Source organism: Lissotriton vulgaris, chromosome 2_1, assembly GCF_964263255.1.
Source record: "Lissotriton vulgaris chromosome 2_1, aLisVul1.2, whole genome shotgun sequence".
Lineage (NCBI taxonomy): Eukaryota > Metazoa > Chordata > Amphibia > Caudata > Salamandridae > Lissotriton > Lissotriton vulgaris.
Window position 1 is genome coordinate 2,025,272,565 of NC_141687.1, and position 23,392 is coordinate 2,025,295,956.

General features: G+C 49.8%; 1 long non-coding RNA gene across 1 annotated transcript; it reads left to right on the forward strand.

Annotated features, from left to right (window-relative positions):
* The first annotated feature begins 2,031 nt into the window (after positions 1–2,031).
* On the forward strand, positions 2,032–20,584 carry LOC147733676 (uncharacterized). Its single transcript, XR_015308746.1, has 3 exons — positions 2,032–2,075; positions 7,896–8,085; positions 19,986–20,584. It is a non-coding gene; the product is annotated as an uncharacterized LOC147733676 (long non-coding RNA).
* The last annotated feature ends 2,808 nt before the right edge of the window (positions 20,585–23,392 follow it).

Here is a 23,392-nt window from a genome sequence, read left to right on the forward strand (position 1 = left end):
AGGAATCTGGAGTGGAATTAATGGCAAAAAATTTGTAGGCAAAGGAGCGAAATTGTTGATCTAAATGAGGGTCTAAAAGTAGTGAGTTATTAAAGCGCCATCTGCTGGAGTGTGGGGAAAAAGGGATAAGATCTTTGACGACATATACTGGGGCATTGTCTGAGATTAAAATTGAACCAATTTCAGAGTGAATAGCATGCTGGGCCTAGGACTTGATTAGAATAATGTAATCTATAAGGGATTGTGAGTGATGAGGAGCTGAATAGAAACTATATTCTCGAAGATCTGGATGGCAGAGTCCCAAAATATCCACTAAAGATTTGCTTTGTATTGTGGAAGTGAATTGGTAATGCATTTTAGAGGGAACACATTTCACTGTTGAATGTCTGTCTAATTTAGGATTGTAGATTTGGTTACAGTTTCCGCCAAATATAATGTAGTCATCATCATATAAAAGCGGTCTACCAGAAATTTTTGTCCAAAAAACGTTATCAACTGAAGAGGGACCACATACATTAAATATAACGATAGGTATCTTATCCATAAGTAACTCAATAATACCCAAATAACCTTCAACATCAGATTCTTGATGTACAAGTGATATATACAGATTTTTATGGCATAAAATCAGAGTTCCATTTTTCTTACCAAGAGCAGGAGAAGTAAACACATTACCCACCCAACACCTTTTCAATTTTGAAGCTTCAGATTCAGAAAGATGTGATTCCTGAACTAATGCAATATACGTTTTTATCTTAGATAGGTGGGATAGAACCCTTTACCTTTTAATTGGATTACCTAGTCCTTTATTATTTCATGTTGTAACACGGAACATGACACAATAATAGGAATAAGAACATGAACAAACAATATGCTTACAATATTGAGAATGTGGTGAGAAAACAGAGGCGAAGAATAAAAAGAGTCAGGCGAATGATTGTGAAAAAGAGAGAGGATGAGAAAGAAGAAAGGAGGGAAAGGGAAAATGTAAAAATGAAACTTAAGAGGAAAACTGCAGGAAAGGGAAGAAAAAACAGGAAACAATGACAGTACAATTCATACAACTGACGACTGTGACACATACCTACAGTACACAAGACGGAATGGGGGTAGGTGACACCAAAAGATGACGACAACAGCAGTCAAACTCTACTGGATAGCAGGAAAGTTTATTGATGGAAGGAGGTCAACACAGAGGTGACCATAAGAAGAGTGGGGGTGGAGTAAAAACACCCATATTAGGAAGAAAAATGGGATAATATGAATAAGAAACATTTATAAAAAGAGGGAAAGAAAGAGGTGAAACAACAAGACTAGTGGATTAATATCCTGTAGAGGAAAGGAAAAGTGGTATATATTCAATTAATTACATAGATAATATATAGACCGGCAAGACAAAATAAAATGACATTCAAGTAAATTTTGAGGTGTCCATGACATCTGCTCCGTGAAGCTGGAGAAAATCCTGTAGAGCCACTGGGCCCTCTAAAGTCCTAGTCTTAGGGGCGTGGCCAAGATGGCGACCTGAGTGGCAGCAATATCCTGAGGCTCCCCGCTCCAGGTCCCCTGTACCGGCCTTAACTTTGCTACAAGACCCCAGTGTTGCAAGGTTTTGGGCTGCGAGTGAGGGAGAAACGGAGTGCTGGACCACGGAGCTGTTGGGGGCCCCGAACAACGCTGTGTGGCCGGAGGCGGGCTCGCGATCAGCGTCTGCTCCATGGCGGCTGAGTGACGCAGGGGGGCGAGGCGAACATCCTGAACCACCAGAGCCACCTGACTGGTTGCGCTCTAATGCGGCCGTCGGACCCCCGTCTGGGAGGAAAAATCGGGCCCAGGTCCGGAGTGCCGGTGTTCTATAATCCGCTGCTCCCATGATTGAGCGCCCCCCCTGTCATTGTGCGCATGCGCACATTAATTTTTATGACGTTTCAATACCCCGCCCATCAGGGACTGCACCCCCGGTTTGTGCGCACATGCGCATGCGCACATTAAGGTTTGTGCGCACATGCGCATGCGCACATTCATTTTCTACGTTGCCAGGAGGTGGACGCTCCTCCGTGAATGCGGCAGCCTAGGTAAGGATGGTCTCCCCTCCAGGCCTTGTACTTATGCGGCCCGTTTCCCTAGGCAGTGCCGCGGCCTCTCGTGGGTGGCAGATCCAACAGGCTCGCAGGTCGCGCTCCGTGGGAAGACGCCACAGTGGCGTCACTAGGGTGGTGCGGGGGTGCGGAGCTAGTTACTTAGATGTCCTACATTTATTTATGCATTTTTACATAGCGCGGACTTTACCCGGAGGCGTCAGAGCGCTTCACATTGGGAACAGAAATGAAACATAATGAGAAACATTACAGAAGAGCAGATTACTAAAACATACGTTACTTACATAAGGTAATAGTGACAATTGTGAGCAAACAAAAAACATGAGGTAGTAAAAATTGTGAGCAACCAAAAATACATGAGGTAGTAAAGGTAATAATGACAATTGTGAGCAAACAAAATACTTGAGGTAGTAAAAATTGTGAGCAACCAAAAATACATGAGGTAGTAAAGGTAATAGTGACAATTGTGAGCAAACAAAATACTTGAGGTAGTAAAAATTGTGAGCAACCAAAAATACATGAGGTAGTCAAAAGTGCACAAGAGGAAAAGTGACAAGTGGGCAGTTATAAGAGAAAACAGAGTATAATTTGAGGTATAATACTGCAATAAGTGCTAGGCACAAGAACAGGCATTACGTAGGCAAGGTGGCACTTGTGCAAGTATCAAAGGTAAAAACATGTGAGAGGTAGCAACCGTGGGTTACAAGGGCAAAGTGTTGTGTGCATGTTACAAAAGGGCACCGAACACAAGTACATGGAGAATACTGCAAAAAGGCAGACACTCCCACCACAGGAAAACACTGGGAAGGCACTCCCATGGTCATGGAAAGTAAAAAATATCAGTAGTGGGAAGTCTTCCTCCGAATAGCAAGAGGACGTGAATTACTTTTGGAGGTGTCTCTGGAGGAGGAGAACTTTGAGGTCCCTTTTGAAGGCCTGGGAGGAGGCGGTGGTCCGGAGCTCAGGCGGAAACGAGTTCCAGATTCTCACTGCGTTGCCTGAAAAGGATTGGGCCATTGTTCTTTCCTTCTTGAAAGTGGGAGGTTCAAGCAGTAGATTCTCGGCATTGCGTGAAGGTCTACAGCCTCCAGAGAGTTTCAGTTTATTCACCAGGTAGCGGGGAGAGGAGGAGTGCAAGGCTTTGTGGGTGATACAAGCGGTCTTGTAGATAGCTCTAGCCTCGAAGGGAAGCCAGCGGAGGGTGGATAACAACGGTGTGATGTGATCGCTTCTTTTGGCCCCATAGATGAAACGAGCTGCTGAATGGAAGACAGACTTAAGTGGGGACAGGTGAGATTTGGGGAGGCCAGTAACAAGAGAATTGCAGTAGTCTAGTCTGGAGAGGACCAGCGATTGCACCAGGGTTATAAGGTCCTGCTCCGGGAAGAAGCGACAGATTCCCCAAAGAAGGCGCAGTTGGTAGCGAGCAGATTTTGCAATAGAATTGATGTGGGGAGTTAGATTGAGTTTTTTGTCTAGAATGACACCAAGAGATTTTGCGCTGTCGACAATGATGGGTTTGTTGTTTAGTAGATTCATCTGATCCATCCATGATTGAACCGGGGGAGGAGAGAGTGAGGAGGAGAAGAGGAGGGATTCAGAATTAATTGATGAGATGACATCCAGTTTTGAATGGAGTCAAGAGTAGATTTTAGGATGGAGAGATCATGAGTGGAGGCAACCTTGAGGTAGAGTTGAGTGTCATCTGCATAGAGATGATAGTGAATCCCGGATTTGCTTAGGAGGTTTCCCAGTGGTTCTAAGTAGAGATTGAACAGTGTGGGTGCAAGTATAGAGCCTTGGGGAACACCTTGACCCACCGCCACAGGAGACGAAAGACTGTTCGCTATTTTGATCATTTGAGATCTGTCAGAGAGGAAGGATGCAAACCATTTAAGCACAGTGCCCTCCATGCCCATTCTCTGTTGAAGAATATTGAGGAGGGTGTTGTGATTAACAGTGTCGAAGGCTGCGGAGAGGTCAAGGAGAATTAGCAGACAGGACCCCCCTGAGTCGAGTATCCTCAGCGCATCATCAACCACTTGCAGTAGGGCTGTTTCAGTGCTGCAGTTTTGGATGAAGCCGGAATGACAATTGTCAAGAAGATCATTGTCCTTGATATGACGAGAGAGTTGTTTGGCTACACATCTTTCCGCTATCTTTGCAAGAAAGGGAAGGTTAGTGATGGGGCGGTAGTTATTGAGGTCATTCGCATCAGCAGTGGGCTTTTTCAGCAGAGGGGTGACCTGCCCAGTTTTGAAGGGGACAGGAAGGGAGCCTTGCCAGAGGGAGAGGTTGATCAGAGTGGTCCAACAGGGGAGGGAATGGGCATAGAAGTCAAAGGCAATGGCACTGGGGATAGGGTCAAGCGAGTGGTTGGAGGGCTTTGTTTCGCGTATGCATTTGAGAAGGGCATCTTCAGATATGGGGTCAAAGCTCTGCCAAATGGCTAAGGATTTGCGCTCCTCTGGAGGTGTAGGATGAGCAACCTGATCCACAAGTGATTTCACCTTTCCATCGAAGAAAGTAGCGAAATCCGCTGCTCTCTTTGTAGAATCCTCCACCTTGGAGGTTGGGGGAGAGCAGCTCGGAGTCTTGATGAGATCGAATAGTTTTTTGGGTCTATTTTTGGCGGAATCAAGGAGGGTTTTGAAGTGCGTCGCTTTCTCAAGGAAGATGTGCTTGTGGTATTTGGATCTTGCTGTGCGAAGCAAGGCTAAATTGTCAGTGGAAGGCAATTGCCTCCATTGCTTCTCCAGGAATCTTAGCTGCTTCCTTTCCTCATAAAGGGATTTGTTGAACCAAGGTGCTGAGGGAGTGGGCCTTATCCTTTTGCTTTTGAGTGGAGCGACGTTATTAATTTCAGCTTCAAGAACTGTGAGGCATTGGGAGGTGAGATCGTCAACAGCTATGTTCGGGTCTAGCCTTGGAAGTGAAAGCAAAGCTGATTCACAGAGGGGACCGACATCAATGTTTTTGGCATCACAGAACCAGGAGATGGCCCTCTTGGGTTGGCCAAGAGTTATAGAGTGTGAAAGTTGAAGAGAGAATGGGATGAGGTGGTGGTCAGACCAATCTACATGAATAGGGGTAGTAGTAGAAAGCATGCCTGCTTTAGAAATAACAAGGTCCAGGATTGCGCCCTTAGAGTGGGTTGGTTCAGTGCAGTGTTGGATAAGATCATTTGCCGAGAGGAAGGTGGCCAGTGAGTTCGCAGAGGAGTCTTGTGGTGCGCCCCAGTGGAGATTGAAGTCACCCACGATGGTCTGATTGTCACTTTGAGAGTATTGGTCGCTGATGAAGTCTTTGAGATCTTCTATAAACGAAGAGCTACTGCTACAAGGCGGGCGGTAAATGATATGGAATCTGAGCGGTGAACGGTGTTGCAATTGAAGCTCAAGAGAAAGGCACCTGCTCTCTGACTCATCACAGCGCGGTCACGCGCCCTCCAGGGAGTGGACTGAGGTCGCGGAGACCGTGCGTGCGCCGCAGTGGTGAAACACAATACCTACGACGACATCAGACAGAGGCCACCACCTTCTTCTCTGTGATATCGCGTCGCAATTCGCCTTCGAATTTGGGATGCCAGGGACGACTGTGAGACCAGAGAGAAATAATATTTACATCAGATAGATGCCAAGTTTCAGAATGCTTATGTGTGAATTTTTTTTAATTTCAGTGTAATTATGAGTGACACGATTCGGCCACTCTTTCTCGCGAGCAAATTCAAGCAATGAAGACCAGGGTATTAGGGTCCACACTCTGCTCCTCAGTCAATCATAAGTCTCTTTGCTCGGTCGGTTGCAAGGCCGTCCATTTTAGTACCTTGCGAGAACCACTGAGCCTGTCGCCATTTCTTACATCCCTCCCTGATATAAACACTCCCCGATAATGCTCCACTCAGCCCTTGGTCCATCTACCAGGCCCAGAGGGCTGCCCAGGTCATGCCCAGGTCACTGTCCATCTGTCCCTGCATATACTTGGATTAAGGAGTCTGCTGTCCACATGGGTAAAGATTTGCGTATTAAAAAGGCAAGTCTCATCTGATGTGGTTAATGAGCATTTGCTCTGTTTTTTAAAGGAGGCATTTGATCCCACCTCTACTGCTCTCAACTTATAATACCTAGGAATTGGGGAGACATTCAAGAAAATAGTAGCGATGCAAGTGGGATTGGGGAGGGACACACGCATAACCACCCGTGGTACCCTGTTACTGCTCTCGTGTCCATGAGGATTTATACTGCTCAGATGCTGTCCCACCTTAACAGATGTATACTCTTCAATGGTGGTACTGCGAGAACATGCCCCTGCCCATTAAATTGCACACTCGTCAATAGCAGTAGTACCAGATGTTCTCCCACTAGCAGGCTGCATACTCTTCGATAGTACTATTGCCCAGACATTCTCGCTCCCAGGAGGATACATACTCCTCAACGGTGGTACTGCTCTGATGCTCTCCTGCCCATGACAAAGCAAGCATACTCCGATTTGAAAGGATAAATGCTGGATTTAGATCTCCGGACGGTGAGAGCCTAACTTAATAGCGGCCATTCACCAGTGTACCACCTAGCGCCTAAGAACTTAAAACCTGAAATTCTTAACGAGGCATAGCTCTCTCAGTGATTCCTATCATAATGTCGGTCTGATGTTTCCACTGCATCTAGTGCATATTTTAAGCAGGTATTGGCGATGCTCTTGCAGGGCCGGACTGGGAACCAGAACCGGCCCTGGCAAAGTGTGTTAAGAATACAAAACTATTGAGTGTTCTTAACTTCTTTATTCCGACCAACACGTTTGCTCCTAACATGGAGCGAAGCGGCAGTCAGCTCGGCGATCAGCTGGTAACTGTCATATGTGACAGTTATCAGCTGGTGACCTCACTGCTAAACGGTGTCCTCGCAGGGACACTGGGAAGCACGTCTAGTAAGGTGTCCTAGGAGGGACACAAGTATTATAAACACAACACATCCCCCTCCTTTGGGGGTGATGGGAACAGTAGAAACAGATAGAGAACATAAGGTTCCACTATCCACAAATGTAGTCCTTAAGTTTAGCTGGCGGTCCTAACAGTCTGCCGGTCCTGCTAATGTCCACCGGTCTCGCCCCGTCATGGGTTGGAACGACAGGTAGTCTGCGCCTTGCGCCTGCAGGTCTGGATGAAGGAACAGAACGGTCCGCTCGCTGGGTGTTTTCATGTGTACCTTAATCGCTCCCGTCCCCAGGGGTGGCAGGAAATTCAATGTCGGATTCGGTGTCAGAAAAATAAAGTCCTCCCTTACTCTATCGCCCTCACTCTATCTATCGCCCTCCCTCTATTTATCGCCCTGTTCTCTTCTCTTCTCACGTGCTGATCTGCTGCTCTCTTCCACCCCACCTCCTTCTTTAACTCCCTGTTCTTTTACTGTGCTGATCTGCTGTTCTTTCACCCCGCCTCCTTCTCTAACTCCCTGTTCTCTCACACACAACCACACCACACACAACCAAACCACACGCACAACCAGACCCAACCACACACATGTTTATAAGCATTTTATCTTCTTTATTTCTCAACTTACTAATGCAAATGAAAACCTGTACAGCAGTGTCCTTGCTGCAGTTTTCATAATTGTACCCAAGAAGTATCTACACCTACCAGAATGGCAACAACTGCTGCTTAGCCTACGAATTCCTTGACCACCCAACATTGGTTCTTGGATTATGCCTGCCATTATTATAAAACTGTTAACACATTTTTGGACACCATGTAACTTGCCTTATCTGCATACTCTCTGCTAATTTTATGTTATCAATTTGCAGGATTATGGCGGTATTCAGAGACCTGGAATTGTTGTCGACTACCAGAAAAGTCTGGTATTTGGTGGGCCTGCTGGAAGGTGGATGAAAAGAAAGATGATGCAATCGCTTAATAAACCCATTGGAGGGGCGTTTGTTGGCAAAAAACCTAAATTGAGAAAACCTGGATCAAATGGCAATGCGGTCAAAGAAGGTATGTTTCTAGATAGACAGCTTCTGTTTTTTAGGTTTCGCCTGGCGATCCGCTGCATAGCAGTGTTCGCGCAGGCGAAAACTTTTGTTTAGCAGTATGGGTGCTTTGTCCCGCCTGCTCTTCCATTGGCTAGCTCCATAAATGGAGGCTAGCCATTGAAAGGGACATCTGTCTGTTATTGCCCTCCAATCTATCTCTCGCACTCCCTCCCTCTATCTCTCGCACTCCCTCAATCTGTCTCTCGCACTCCCTCAATCTATCTCTCGCACTCCCTCAATCTATCTATCGCCCTCCCTCTATCTATCGCCCTCCCTCTATCTATCGCCCTCCCTCTATCTATCGCCCTCCCTCTATCTATCGCCCTCTATCTATCTATCTATCGCCCTCCCTCTCTCTATCGCCCTCCCTCTCTCTATCTATCGCCCTCCCTCTATCTATCGCACTCCGTCTATCTATCGCACTCCCTCCCTCTATCTATCGCCTTCCCTCCCTCTATCTATCGCCCTCCCTCTATCTATCTATCGCCCTCCCTCTATCTATCGCCTTCCCTCCCTCTATCTATCGCCTTCCCTCCCTCTATCTCTCGCACTCCCTCCGTCTATCTCTCGCACTCCCTCCGTCTATCTCTCGCACTCCCTCCCTCAATCTCTCGCACTCCCTCCCTCCCTCTATCTATCGCACTCCCTCAATCTATCTATCGCACTCCCTCCCTCAATCTATCTATCGCACTCCCTCCCTCTATCTATCGCCTTCCCTCCCTCTATCTATCGCCTTCCCTCCCTCTATCTATCGCCCTCCCTCTATCTATCTATCGCCCTCCCTCTATCTATCGCCTTCCCTCCCTCTATCTATCGCCTTCCCTCCCTCTATCTATCGCCTTCCCTCCCTCTATCGCCTTCCCTCCCTCTATCTCTCGCACTCCCTCCCTCTATCTCTCGCACTCCCTCCCTCTATCTCTCGCACTCCCTCCCTCTATCTCTCGCACTCCCTCCCTCAATCTCTCGCACTCCCTCCCTCAATCTCTCGCACTCCCTCCCTCAATCTCTCGCACTCCCTCCCTCAATCTCTCGCCCTCCCTCCCTCCCTCTATCTATCGCACTCCCTCTATCTATCGCACTCCCTCCCTCTATCTATCGCCTTCCCTCCCTCTATCTATCGCCCTCTCTCTATCTATCGCCTTCCCTCTCTCTATCTCTCGCACTCCCTCTCTCTATCTATCACCTTCCCTCCCTCTATCTATCGCCCTCCCTCTATCTATCTATCGCCCTCCCTCTATCTATCGCCCTCCCTCTATCGCCTTCCCTCCCTCTATCTATCGCCTTCCCTCCCTCTATCTATCACCCTCCCTCCATCTATCTATCACCCTCCCTCTATCTATCACCCTCCCTCCATCTATCTATCACCCTCCCTCTATCTATCTATCGCCCTCCCTCTCTCTATCTATCGCCCTCCCTCTCTCTATCTATCGCCCTCCCTCTCTCGATCTATCGCCCTCCCTCTCTCTATCTATCGCCCTCCCTCTCTCTATCTATCGCCCTCCCTCTCTCTATCTATCGCCCTCCCTCTCTCTATCTCTCGCCCTCCCTCTCTCTATCTCTCGCCCTCCCTCTCTCTATCTATCGCCCTCCCTCTCTCGATCTATCGCCCTCCCTCTCTCTATCTATCGCCCTCCCTCTCTATCTATCACCCTCCCTCTATCTATCTATCTGTCTATCTATTGCCCTCCCTTACTCTATTGCCCTCCCTTACTCTATTGCCCTCCCTTACTCTATTGCCCTTCCTTACTCTATTGCCCTCCCTTACTCTATTGCCCTCCCTTACTCTATTGCCCTCCCTTACTCTATTGCCCTCCCTTACTCTATCGCCCCTCCCTTACTCTATCGCCCCTCCCTTACTCTATCGCCCCTCCCTTACTCTATCGCCCCTCCCTTACTCTATCGCCCCTCCCTTACTCTATCGCCCCTCCCTTACTCTATCGCCCCTCCCTTACTCTATCGCCCCTCCCTTACTCTATCTATCGCCCTCCCTCCCTCTATCTATCGCCCTCCCTCCCTCTATCTATCGCCCTCCCTCTATTTATCGCCCTGTTCTCTTCTCTTCTCACGTGCTGATCTGCTGCTCTCTTCCACCCTGCCTCCTTCTCTAACTCCCTGTTCTCTTGTCTTCTCACGTGCTGAACTGCTGCTCTCTTCCACCCTGCCTCCTCCTCTAACTCCCTGTTCTCTTGTCTTCTCACGTGCTGATCTGCTGCTCTCTTCCACCCTACCTCCTCCTCTAACTCCCTGTTCTCTTGTCTTCTCACGTGCTGATCTGCTGCTCTCTTCCACCCTACCTCCTTCTTTAACTCCCTGTTCTTTTACTGTGCTGATCTGCTGTTCTTTCACCCCGCCTTCTTCTCTAACTCCCTGTTCTCTCACACACAACCACACCACACACAACCAAACCACACGCGCTACCAGACCCAACCACACACATATTTATAAGCATTTTATCTTCTTTATTTCTCAACTCACTAATGCAAATGAAAACCTGTACAGCAGTGTCCTTACTGCAGTTTTCATAATTGTAGCCAAGAAGTATCTACACCTACCAGAATGGCAACAACTGCTGCTTAGCCTACGAATTCCTTGACCACCCAACATTGGTTCTTGGATTATGCCTGCCATTATTATAAAACTGTTAACACATTTTTGCACACCATGTAACTTGCCTTATCTGCATACTCTCTGCTAATTTTATGTTATCAATTTGCAGGATTATGGCGGTATTTGGTGGGCCTGCTGGAAGATGGATGAAAAGAAAGATGATGCAATCGCTTAATAAACCTGCTGGAGGGGCGTTTGTCGGCAAAAAACCTAAATTGAGAAAACCTGGATCAAATGGCAATGCGGTCAAAAAAAGGTATGTTTCTAGATAGACAGCTTCTGGTTTTTAGGTTTTGCCTGGCGATCTGCTGCGCAGCAGCGATCGCGCAGGCGAAACCTTTTGTTTAGCAGTATGGGTGCTTTGTCCCGCCTGCTCTTCCATTGGCTAGCTCCATAAATGGAGGCTAGCCATTGGAAGGGACATCTGTCTGTTATTGCCCTCCTTCTATCTATCGCCCTCCTATCTATCTATCGCCCTCCCTCCCTCTATCTATCGCCCTACCTCTATCTATCTCTAGAGATTGGCTCGTAAGGGAGAATGCGGTTCCAAGTCTAGCCGGTGCCATTCAGCCGCCACTGTGTGGCTGGCACCAGAGGGTAGGTCCGACGACAGGGTATGTGTGGTCCGGTTAAACAGTTTTCGTTTAGCTGGCACCGATGGGTGAGGCGCACAGCCTGGGATGATGATGGGCTGGGTAGACTGGGTGTGTGCGCTGCTACCAGAGGGCGAAGTTCGAAGATTATGTCGCTGGCGGGCAGAGATGGGGTCTGATGGCCAGGGTGCAGCTGGCATACGTCTGTGGCTTTCACTCGATTATTGTGCACCCCCTGCCTGCCATGCTCTTCTGCGCTCTTCTCCCTGGCAGGCTACGGCAGCCAGGGCAATGCCTCATTGTCTTTTGGGAGTGGTTGGCAGGTTGGCGCTCTCTTGTAAACGCCAGGCGCGCCGCCCAGCGGCTGCTCTCTGAACTGCCTCCTGTTGAGTTCAGACGGAACCAGCCTTTCCCTTTTCTGCCTGAACCTGGTGCCCAGAGCAGGCGCCCGTGGCCCGCCCGCATCCATCCCCCCCGAGGCCTGGGCCGAGGCTGCGCCGGTGGAGCCGCATTCCAGAGGAGCCAGACCCGGCTGAGTGGGCCTCCAGAGACCCGGGGACCCGCCGTGCTGTAGCAGATAACTGTGTCGGGGAGGAAGCTGTGACTGTCCGAGGCACTGGTGAGTCCCGATCGCGCAGTTGTTGGGGACTGACTGCTGTGATCCTGGGCACCGCGGTGAAAGAAGACCGCCCCTGCTCCGACCGGGACTCCAGAAGGGGCGCCGCGCTAAACGTGAGTCTGCACCCGGAGCTGTGGTAAGCGATCCGGGAACCGGGGACTTCGCTGGGAGACAGGGACACCATTGGTGAGCGGCACATGAGGGATAGGGCAGAAGCAATGCGGAGCTGAGGAGGGGCGAAGTCCGGCCTGAACCCGCCCGCAAAGCCATTACTCCTGACATATCGGCTGCCGACCGTTGTTGTGAACTGTGTGCCAGTTGAACGCTGCTGCTCCCTGCTGCCCGGGTCCCCGGGTCTCCATTGCACTACTGGCCCTGCAGCCTAATTAGTCGGCACACTACCGCACTGCCTCACTACTTGAACTCCGGTGCCCGCCATTTTGTGCCTTGGTGCTGTCTTGCCTTTCACGCTGCAGCTACACAGCAAAACTGGGCAGTCTCGCCATTTGAGCTCTACACTTGGCCGGAGACTTGAACTGCACAGCTGCACCTTCGCCCCCCTTCGAGTCTCGAGGGGACGCCTGGTTTCCCTTGGGCGCACAGGTATTGCGTCTGAACTGAGTAAATGGTGGTAAGTCGCTGAGGCGCCCTTGGGCGTCAAACTGTGGCTGCTGGCTCCATGCTCTCTTTGTGGCTGTGGTTAACTGACGTGTTTCGTGGACCCTGGGATGGGAGTTCCGCTGGTCACCAGGAGGTCAAACATTTGTTAGTAGCCACCCCGTGCATACGGGGGTGTACGCTGGGCGCACCACTATCGCTGATGTTGGGGGTTTCGCACGCCCTGCGTGCTTTCTTTTGGGTTCTTTCACGACCTGATTGGGGGGTTGATGAGGGTGGTGGGTGGTGGGGGGGGGGTTTTGACGTTACAAGTTCTAGTTATTATCTGGTGCAATGTACGGCTAATTTGGACTACCTGTTTGCGCATTGTGTTGATTGTCATGATGTGTGGGCGACCTTCCTGCTATGGGGGGTGGGGGCGATCGGAGATAAAACAGTCTCTTCTACACCTGCTCGATGGGAGGGATTAAACTTTGGACTTGGAACATTAGAAGCCTAGGAGATTACAAGAAAGCTCGTTTAATGCATGGCATATTGTCAAGGCATAATGTAGACATTTGCTTCCTACAGGAGACTCATCTTAACTCGACCCCCTCGCCCAGGTTGAAGAATTCCAGATGGGCTCATGTTTACTCTGCTATCTATTCAAATTATGCGAGGGGTGTTGCTGTACTCATACGCAGGGGGTTGGATTGGCGGGAACATTCTCGCGTGCTTGATGTGGAGGGGAGATATGTCTTATTACACGGTTCCTTGCAGGGGCGGCCTATTGTACTAGCTGCAGTGTATGGTCCAAATGTGGACGACACAGATTTCTTCAGAGGGGTTTGGGCGGAAATTACATTACTGGACTGTGGGTCAGTTGTGTTGGGAGGGGATTTCAATATTGTACTGCATGATGAAATGGACCGTAGAGGCGTAAGCAGGCCGACACATATTAGAGCGCGACAGGCAGTCTTAGATGTGATGAAGGAGGGTATGCTTTCTGATGTGTGGAGAGCCAGGCACCCAGATGCCAAAGTGGGTACTTGCTACACTTGCCACAAGGCTACCTGGTCCAGATTAGACTTCTGGCTGGTGTCTCCGGAGGTTGCAACGTGGGTGACAAAGGTTGATATACTGGCCAGGTCGCTGTCAGATCACGCCCCATGCGGATTGGAGCTGCGACCCCCAAACGCTATTTACAGGCCATTCACATGGCGCCTCCCACCACACGCGCTCACGGACCCAGTATTTGTAGAAGAAATTAGAGACGACATAGTCCATTATTTTGCCGAAAATACTGGATCAGTCTCATCTGAGGCCATAGAATGGGACGCCTTTAAGGCTGTGATCAGAGGTCAGTGCATAGCACGGAAGGCGGGAGTCCTGCGTGCCATAAGGGACACGTTAGCTAAGCTGGAGGGGGAACTGAGAGACCTAGACGCTGCCTTTAGTGCTGACCCATCATTGGAGATAGCTGGGGCTCTGAAAACCAAGCTGCTAGCTTTTAATGAGGAAGCGGAGAGGGAAGTACGGTTCCTGGGAAAACGGGCAGAAGCACGCAGATATGGGGAGATATGGGGAGGGGGACAGGCCGAGCAGAACACTAGCTAGGTTGATAACTCCTTGCACACAATCCAATTACATCCACACCATATATGACAAGGCCGGGAACCTCGCGATGGGCCAAGAGGCAGTACTAGGCGCCTTCGCGGATTTCTATGCCTCCCTCTACACCTCCAGGCAGCCCACGATACCGCCCACTTTGCAAGCCTTTTTGGATTCCATAGCTCTCGTATGGTTTAACAATAACCACCGACAATACATGGACCTCACTGTCACGGTCCAGGACATACCCCAGGTGATAAAAAGCATGCCGGCCAACAAAGCCCCTGGCCCAGATGGCCTGACAACAGCCTTCTATAAAACCTATGTGGATGAGTTGGCGCCGAAACTGCATACAGTGTTTGTTGAGGCCCTCGAATTGAATTCCCTACCAGACTCCATGCGGGAAGCCCTAATAATTACACTCCTTAAACCTGATAAAGACGAGCTACACCTAGATTCCTATAGGCCCCTTTCTCTGATAAACGTCGATGCTAAAATCTACGCTAAGGTAATTGCGGATCGATTGCAGCCTATGCTGCCTATGATTGCACTCCCTGATCAGTCGGGGTTTATCCCGGGCCGCGCAACATCACATAACCTCAGAACCATTTTTTCTGTTCTCCACTACTTGCATCCATCTGTACAGGCGGCGGTGGTGTTCCTTGACGCCACCAAGGCATTTGACTCCTTAGAGTGGCCTTATCTGTTTAAAGTTTTGGAACGGATGGGCTTTAGCCAAAACTTCATGACCTTGATTAAACTACTGTACACGGAACCTAGAGCTAGGGTGAGTGTCAACGGTCTCGTGTCTAAGCCCTTCCGAGTCTCCAGGGGGACAAGGCAGGGATGCCCTCTGTCACCCCTCCTCTTTGCCATTGCAATGGAGCCGCTTGTGGCTCGGATAAGACAACACCACACTGCAAGGGGCATCGGATTTAGCTCTCGGAGCTTACTAATCTCGTTATACGCGGATGATGTCACCCTATACATCATCAATCCCAAGGACAACATGAATCCACTACTTCGGGAATTCGTGAGATTTGAGGGCCTAGCAGGAGTGTCCATTAACTGGTCTAAATCGGTTGCCTTCCCCTTGACGGACGAGACTAATCGCCCGGCTCCGGACTACCCTTTGAGGTGGGAGACGGACGCTGTTAAGTATTTGGGAGTCTGGGTCAGTCGGGATGTGCAGGAGTTGTGGACACTAAATTTCGGGAGGGCGGTAGACTGGCTGGAGGGGAAAATTGAGGTCTGGAACAAACTGCCCCTTTCCCTAGTCGCAAGGATAGCCTTAGCAAAAATGGTGGTTCTCCCCAAATTCTTATATTTGTTTGTGAACGTACCGCTACCAATGACAGCACACTTTCACGCTCGTGTTCGCTCACTATTGCTGAAATTGGTGTGGGCTGGTGGGCAAGCGAGAGTCTCCTGGGACCTACTCACACTACCGCTCCGACAAGGAGGTCTCGGTGCTCCTGATCTGAGGCTTTACTCCCTCTGCGCCCAAGCGCAATTTCTGCACTTCTGGGCCTTCCCTACTCCCTATCAACCGCATGTGGCGGTTGAACTGGCCGTGGTCGCCCCTTTGCCGCTGCGAGTGGCTCTATACGGTAAGGTCTCCTGCCCGTCGCGAGAAGTGGATACCGTGGAGATGATCCGCTGGGCTTGGCGTGAACTGCAGAAGAGAGCGGGTCTCTCTTTGCTTTATGCTCCGGCCATCCCCCTTCGGGGTAACCCGATGCTGCCTTGTCTCACCGCCAGGGGAGACGTCCTCACGATCCGGGGAAAAGGGCTGCACACATTCGCTGATTTATATCCGGATGGTACCTTCATCGAGATGGACACGAACGAGGATGTCCTGTCAGAATCTTTCGCGGACACGCTACTGTACCATTCCCTCCGTGAATCCTGCAAAAAGATAGGACCCCACTTCCCAGAGGAGCCATGCACACTAGACGCCCTCCAGAATCTGCTTTCACGGCCTTCCCCCAAAAAGCTGGTATCAAGACTATATAACTGCATGCAGGAGCAGGCACCGATCACTGAGGCCATGGCCAAACAGGCATGGGCCGCGGATCTGACTGATCAGTTAACGGATGACATCTGGGAGTACTGCTGTAAGCAACTCACGGCACTGTCTCCGAACTATCGACTGCGGCTCATACATTTCAAGTACCTACACCGCTATTACCGCACGCCGACATTGTTACACCGAATGGGCATCCGCGCAGATGCCTCCTGCTGGAAATGCGGAGGGGAAGATGCGTCCTTTCTCCACGTGGCGTGGAGCTGCCCCAAACTGGATTCATACTGGTCGGAGGTTTTTACAGCCATAAATCAAATTACGCATAGGAATGATACACCAACTCCTCTCCTGGGTTTGCTAGGTTATGTTAAAGACACTGAACCCTGCGACAGGAAGCTACATGCCCTACTCCTTCTCTATGCCAAACGACAGATCGCGCTACATTGGGGTAGGAGGGCTCTCCCCTCATTCACGGGGTGGATTAGAGATGTAACATATGGCCATACACAACTGACACACTACTGGGAGACTATGCCCACCGCTTCCAGACCTATTGATATCTGGGACCCGTTCATACAGTGGGCTAGAGAACGTGAGGGCTCGGACACCCTGGGGAGATCACCGGATTCAGGTGTTTCAGATGATATGGGCTGACTGTGTTCATTACGTGATTGAATGCTTGTTGCTTGTCAGCCCTGAGGTAGTGCGGACCGGCCCTGTATTGTCACACGCACTAGCCATGCAACCCCATTGGCCCTGCATATGCCGCTGACCCTATCCCCTCAGACCCTCCTGCGGCCCCAGACCTCGGCGAATAGCCCCACTTATCCTCCTCCTCTCCCCCCCCCCCCTTCCTCCCTCCCCCCCCCCTTTTTTTTATTCTCTCGCCTACATGTGGAGGAGGTGGCAATCGCCACACCATCACCCTTATCGCGACTCGCCTTTACTCATGACACTCCAGCACAGGTCCGCGCAGCCCTAAGGACGGATGATATGTTGCATAGCAATTCTATGTACTTGCACCGCAGTTTGCTGTTTTAGTTTTTTTGACTGTTGGGGGGGTATGTTGGGAGAAAACAGTGCTGCTGGACGTATCCTTCCTACTGGCCGCCGCGGCGGGTTATTGACCGCTGTTCGCTCCAAGGCGACCTGGTTGCTTCCTGATACATCTGCATGTCTGCGACACTGAGAGAAAAGTAAGATCACTTATGCGCAGGTGTTGTACTGCTCACGACCACGTTACTACTGTTTTATATATATCACTGGGAGTGCCAGCTCCGGCTGGACGATAGCCCTCGGACTGTTTTACTGACCCTTGTGCATTGTATACCTGATAGCGGCCTGCCTCCGGGTTGTTGGCGTGACGCAGTGTACATCATTTGTCTCTTTAATACAGAATAAATGTCTTACACCAAAAAAAAAAAAAAAAAAAAAAACGTTTTACAACCCACTGAAAATGCCAAAGGTTCCAGGGACGTTAGTTTCATTTTTACCCACACAACCATAGAAAAGTTAGCACTTATAATTTTAATAGGTTTTTAAAAAAAAGCAATTGCCCATGAGGGGGTCCCCCCATGTGTCCTATAGGTTCAGGATACCTGTATCCTGACTCGTGTTTTCACACTGTCAAACCCCCAATCTTCCAGGGTATTGGTGAGCTGCCAGTAGATTCAGAGCTATCCGTTGGAGATGTCTGCTTTAAATATAAATGTAATCCAGCAAATTCTTTATTGGTATTTCTAGTAAGTATATTTCTGTTGCAGTCTTGTATTCAACCAGAAATATGGCCATTCTGCAGTTCTACTTAAAAGCGAATTTCACACCACACATGGGTAACCCTTCAGCCACAGGCATAAAAGCATCAACAGCTTACGTTCTCTTTCAATAAAACTTCTCAATCTGCCCAATCTACCTTCTCTTTAGGAATGCTGGAAATCTCACTGGATGGAAAGCAATTTCCTTCAGCTGAACGCTGCAAAAACTGAGGTTCTGCTCTTTGGAGATGCCCCCTCCTCTGGTCACCTTCCTGGTGGCCCCCAGAACTAGGCACACCCCCGACCCCGGCAACCACAGTCAAAAACCTCTGTGTTCACCTTCAACAGTCCCTAAACATGAAGAAACACGTTACTCACACAGTCTAATCCTGCTTCCACACCCATGGCTTACTAAGGAAAGATTTTACTTATCTCCCCGACACAACAAGGAAAACCCTAACACAGGCCCTGATACCAAGCAAGCTGGACTATTGCAACGCCCTATTGATCGCCGCAAATGAGTCCTCCTTAAACCAATTGCAAATGATACTGAACACAGCCGCCTGCACGGTTCTGAATGCTCCCCCCAGATCAGCTTCCTCTCCCCTCCCTCATCAGCTACACTGGCTGCCAATACGACAGCGCGTGAAATTCTAGATCTGCTGTCTCACACACAAAGCTATCTGGGGCAATGGCCCTCCCGATGTAGTAGAGAAACTTCGCCGCTATTACCCGGCTCGGACTCTGCGCGCCAGCTCCCAATCGCTCCTCAAAAGCCCCAACATAAAAAAGGCTAGACCCGGAGGCAAGTCCTTCTCGCACCCTTCATCTGGAATCAACTACAGCTGGCCCTAAGACAGTGTTTGGACCATCTTAAATTCAGAAGACTCCTGAAAACTGCCCTGACAGAGTGAGGGAGTGAGAGTGGGAAAGGGAGGGAAAGGAGGGAAAAGGAGTGACAGAGTGAGGGAGTGACAGGGGGAAAGGGAGACAGTGAGAGGGAAAGGAAGGGAGGGAAAGGGAGTGAGTGAGGGAAAGGGAGACCGAGTGAGGGAGTGAGAGAGGGAAAGGGACAGTGAGGGAGTGAGAGGAAAAGGGGGGAGGGAGTGAGAGAGGGAAAGGGAGACAGGGGGAGGAAGACAGACAGAGGGAGGGGAACAGAGTATGGGAGAGGTAGGGAGAGTGAGGGAGGGAGACAAAGAGAGAGCAAGAGATGTGTGTATCCCGGGTCTGGTGGCTCAGTGGACGAAGGTGTCCGCTGCAGGGACCAGTCATCAACCTCATGGTCAGTTGTGTATTTTTTTGTTGCTCTAGCCCTGCCACCTCCCCCACTGACCCCGCCCCCACTGGTGCGGCCCTCGGACACAAACCACAGTGTAAATTTGGCCCCTGAGAGAACGTTTGTGAGTACCCATGACCTATGCTGTGCTTCCAAGCGCTGAGATACCCCCCTGGGGGTGATTCAAGAGCTATACAAATTAAATAAAATCATTAATTAAATCAAACAGGTACACATGCTGCAAACTGATAAGTTAATGACCATCAACAATTAGCTTGCAGCCTGTAATGCTGTGGATGCACTTCCACCCTTCCTGCCTCCAGGGCTCACACTGCATATTGAATGTTCAGATCTGTTTACTCCTTCCTCAGCTTTGCAAATAACACTTCTTCCGTACTGAGTTTCACCCAAAAAAAATTGTAGTTTCGCAGGAAATTAATTTCTTGGAAATGTGATGCCCACCCTCAATATTCCAGTCACCGCCCCCTCTGTACAAGGACTCCTCAGAGCTCATGGGCGTTCATAGACATGGCATGGATTTTTCCATCCTATGGCCTGTCTGGACATACTCTAAAATTTAGAAGTCCTGCATATGTTCTCCCCGTTGTAAGATGCCTTTTCTAATAATACATTCTTTCTGCTTTTTTGTGATCTGAAATCTGAGTTCTTTACTTGCACTGTACACAAGACTTTTGCTGTTACTTTTGTACTAGTTAGTGTGCATTTGTTCTGCAAAATTTTGCTAAAGATGGTTTAAAACTTGTGTTTACTTTTAGGGTGAGAATCCCTTTGAAATCGTTGAACAAACAGGAGAATCGGTAGTTGAGGAAACAACTGATGCGAATGATGAAGACAATGAGCAAAACGAAAAGGAGGACATTGATGGTGAAAACGATGAAAATGAGGAGCAGATAATGTGGAGGCAGAAAGTGCAGATGCGGATGATGCTGCTGACCCAAATGATTACTCTGGGGACTTAACCACCACTGATGAAAACTAGTTGAGAAACTGCCCTGAAAGACCAAACACTTTAGCACACTGCATTGGTGGACTTAAAGAACAATTTTCCGCAAAGTTGAGCAGTTCGTTCACCCTGCATGCATTCCACTTCTGTTTTAATTGCCTATGGGCAAACCGGTTTTATGTTTTGTTTTTTTAGTATATTACACACAGCAAATGCTTCAGTATTCTTCCAGTGTAAATTGATTTGTTCATGGTTATGTTTTGAGTAATTTTGAGCAGTTGGAGTTCTAAACATTCCAATGTGAATTTTTCCAGTTTTTAGCGCCCAATGTAGTGTTGTATATAATTCAAGCTGTTGTAGCAAAGAAACCCTGATTATGTCTTGCAGTAATAAAGGCTTACAACAAGATTATACACTTATTTTGCACCTCTCCTATGTGGTACTGTCTACCTCAAAGAAGGGGTACACTCAAGGTGGTGTTTTATGCCCGGAGGTAGCGCCCCAGGGGGGAGCACTCGCCTGTTTAATGCTGATCAAAGGCTCTTTGCTGAGGTGTGAGATTGGAGAGGGTGCCGAGGGTATTCTGGGTGACGAGGTGTCACTGTAAGGCCTGGTAGCCTCTACATAATCAGCAGAGGTGAGGATGGAAAGAAACATCCGCTCTGCCTATGGGGGCCTTGTGACACCAGCTGGGTGATTCACCCACCGAGGTGTTCCTTTCTTGCTTTAAAGCGTTCGATTTGTTTTGTGTTTTTTCTGCACTTTTATTTAGCGCGAACTCTATCGGAAGGTATTGCAGCGCTTTAAATAAACACTAGTTACATCACACAAGGTCACTTTTTAAACAAGAAAAACAAGCATTTTCGGAAATTATGTAGAATATTCCATTTGTGGAGTGCTGCAGTCGGGGCCGGAGCTGAATTTTAATCAGGGGGGGACTACAGTGATGGACTGCAGTGTGTCTGCTGTTATACCAATGGCATAAATCACGCCGAGCCAGACTCTGCACCCACAGGCACCAGCTCCCGACTGTCAGGGTGGTCGGGAAGCAGCAGGAAAGGTCAGAGGTGCCAGGGAGAGGGGGCTGGACACACAGGAACGGAGGAACCAAGGAAGCAAGAAAGAGCGGGGAAGATGAGGGAGGAAAGGAGAGGAGGAAGAAAATAATATGATAAGGAAGAAGGAAGAGGGGCGAAGACAGGGATAAACGGAGGAGGGGGTTATGAGCACTGTTCCCAACAAGCTGCGCGGGTGAGCGCGCGCGCAGAGAAGTCACCCTGAGCGCGCAGGTTGCTGAATTTACCGCGCACTCCAGCAACACCGTTAGCGGCGCCGCTTTTAAAATGCGAGCGGCGCGAAAAAGTGCCATTTCCTCGTTGCGGGAGTTTGAAAAAAAAAAAAGCAGTCTCAAACACAGCGTGTGCTTTAGCACACGCTGTGTTTGACACTCACCATTCCTCTGCATTCCTTTTCTAACACTGCACAGCTGCGTGCTGATTGTGAACCTTTTGTATTAATGTTAATTGTAGGCCCCCCCCCCGTGCGCTGCAATTAACACAAATACAAATGCAAAGGACCTACAATCAGCCCCGCAGCTGTGCCTTGTAAGAATCGTCATTGTGCACTACTGAGGGGCTGTTTGTGATCCTTTTTGTTGCGTTGCCTTCCTCCAGCTCTCCTGTCCTGTAAGGGAGAGGAACGATCATCAAGACCATTAGTATAGACGAAAACACAGACGACTGAATGTAACTCACACGGACAGTAAAAATTAACAAGATTTTTGAAAAAGTTATTGCTGGAGAAACACCTGGGCCTTCAAAAATATTTTTGAAATGGTAAAACGTGCTGACCCACATTGATCCATGTTTTACAGGATAGTGTGCGTAATAAAATGCGAATGACAAACATAACAGGCCATTGTGAAGAGAGCAGGTTGAAAGTCCTTATAAAAATAGTATATATATATATATATATATATATATATTATATATATATATATATAATTTTAGTAAAAATGGAAAGGCCTCGGTTAACAACCGAACTAAAACCAGGGACAGACACCAGGGAGCAGGGACAGACACCAGACACAGGAACAGACACCAGGGAGCAGGGACAGACACCAGGGACAGGGACAGACACCAGGGAGCAGGGACAGACACCAGGGACAGGGACAGACACCAGGGAGCAGGGACAGACACCGGAGAGCAGGAACAGACATCAGGGAGCAGGGACAGACATCAGGGAGCAGGGACAGACATCAGGGAGCAGGGAAAGACACCGGGGAGCAGGGACGGACACCCTGGAGCAGGGACAGACACCATGGAGCAGGGACAGACACAGTGGAGCAGGGACGGACACCAGGGAGGAGGGACGGACACCAGGGAGCAGGGACAGACACCGGGGAGCAGGAACAGACATCAGGGAGCAGGGACAGACACCAGTGAGCAGGGACGGACACCAGGGACGGACACCAGGGAGCAGGGACAGAAATCAGGGAGCAGGAACAGACATCAGGGAGCAGGGACAGACACCAGGGAGCAGGGACAGACACCGGGAAGCAGGGACAGACACCGGGAAGCAGGGACAGACACCGGGGAGCAGGGACAGACACCGGGGAGCAGGGACAGACACCAGGGAGTAGGGACAGACACCAGGGACGGACACCGGGAAGCAGGGACAGACACCGGGGAGTAGGGACAGACACCAGGGACGGACACCAGGGAGCAGGGACAGACACCAGGGCAGGAACAGACATCAGGGAGCAGGAACAGACACTGTGGAGCAGGGACAGACACCAGGGACAGGGACAGACACCAGGGAGCAGGGACAGACACCGGGGAGCAGGAACAGACATCAGGGAGCAGGGACAGACACCAGTGAGCAGGGACGGACACCAGGGACGGACACCAGGGAGCAGGGACAGAAATCAGGGAGCAGGAACAGACATCAGGGAGCAGGGACAGACACCAGGGAGCAGGGACAGACACCGGGAAGCAGGGACAGACACCGGGAAGCAGGGACAGACACCGGGGAGCAGGGACAGACACCGGGGAGTAGGGACAGACACCAGGGACGGACACCAGGGAGCAGGGACAGACACCAGGGCAGGAACAGACATCAGGGAGCAGGAACAGACACTGTGGAGCAGGGACAGACACCAGGGAGCAGGGACAGACACCAGGGAGCAGGGACAGACACCGGGGAGCAGGAACAGACATC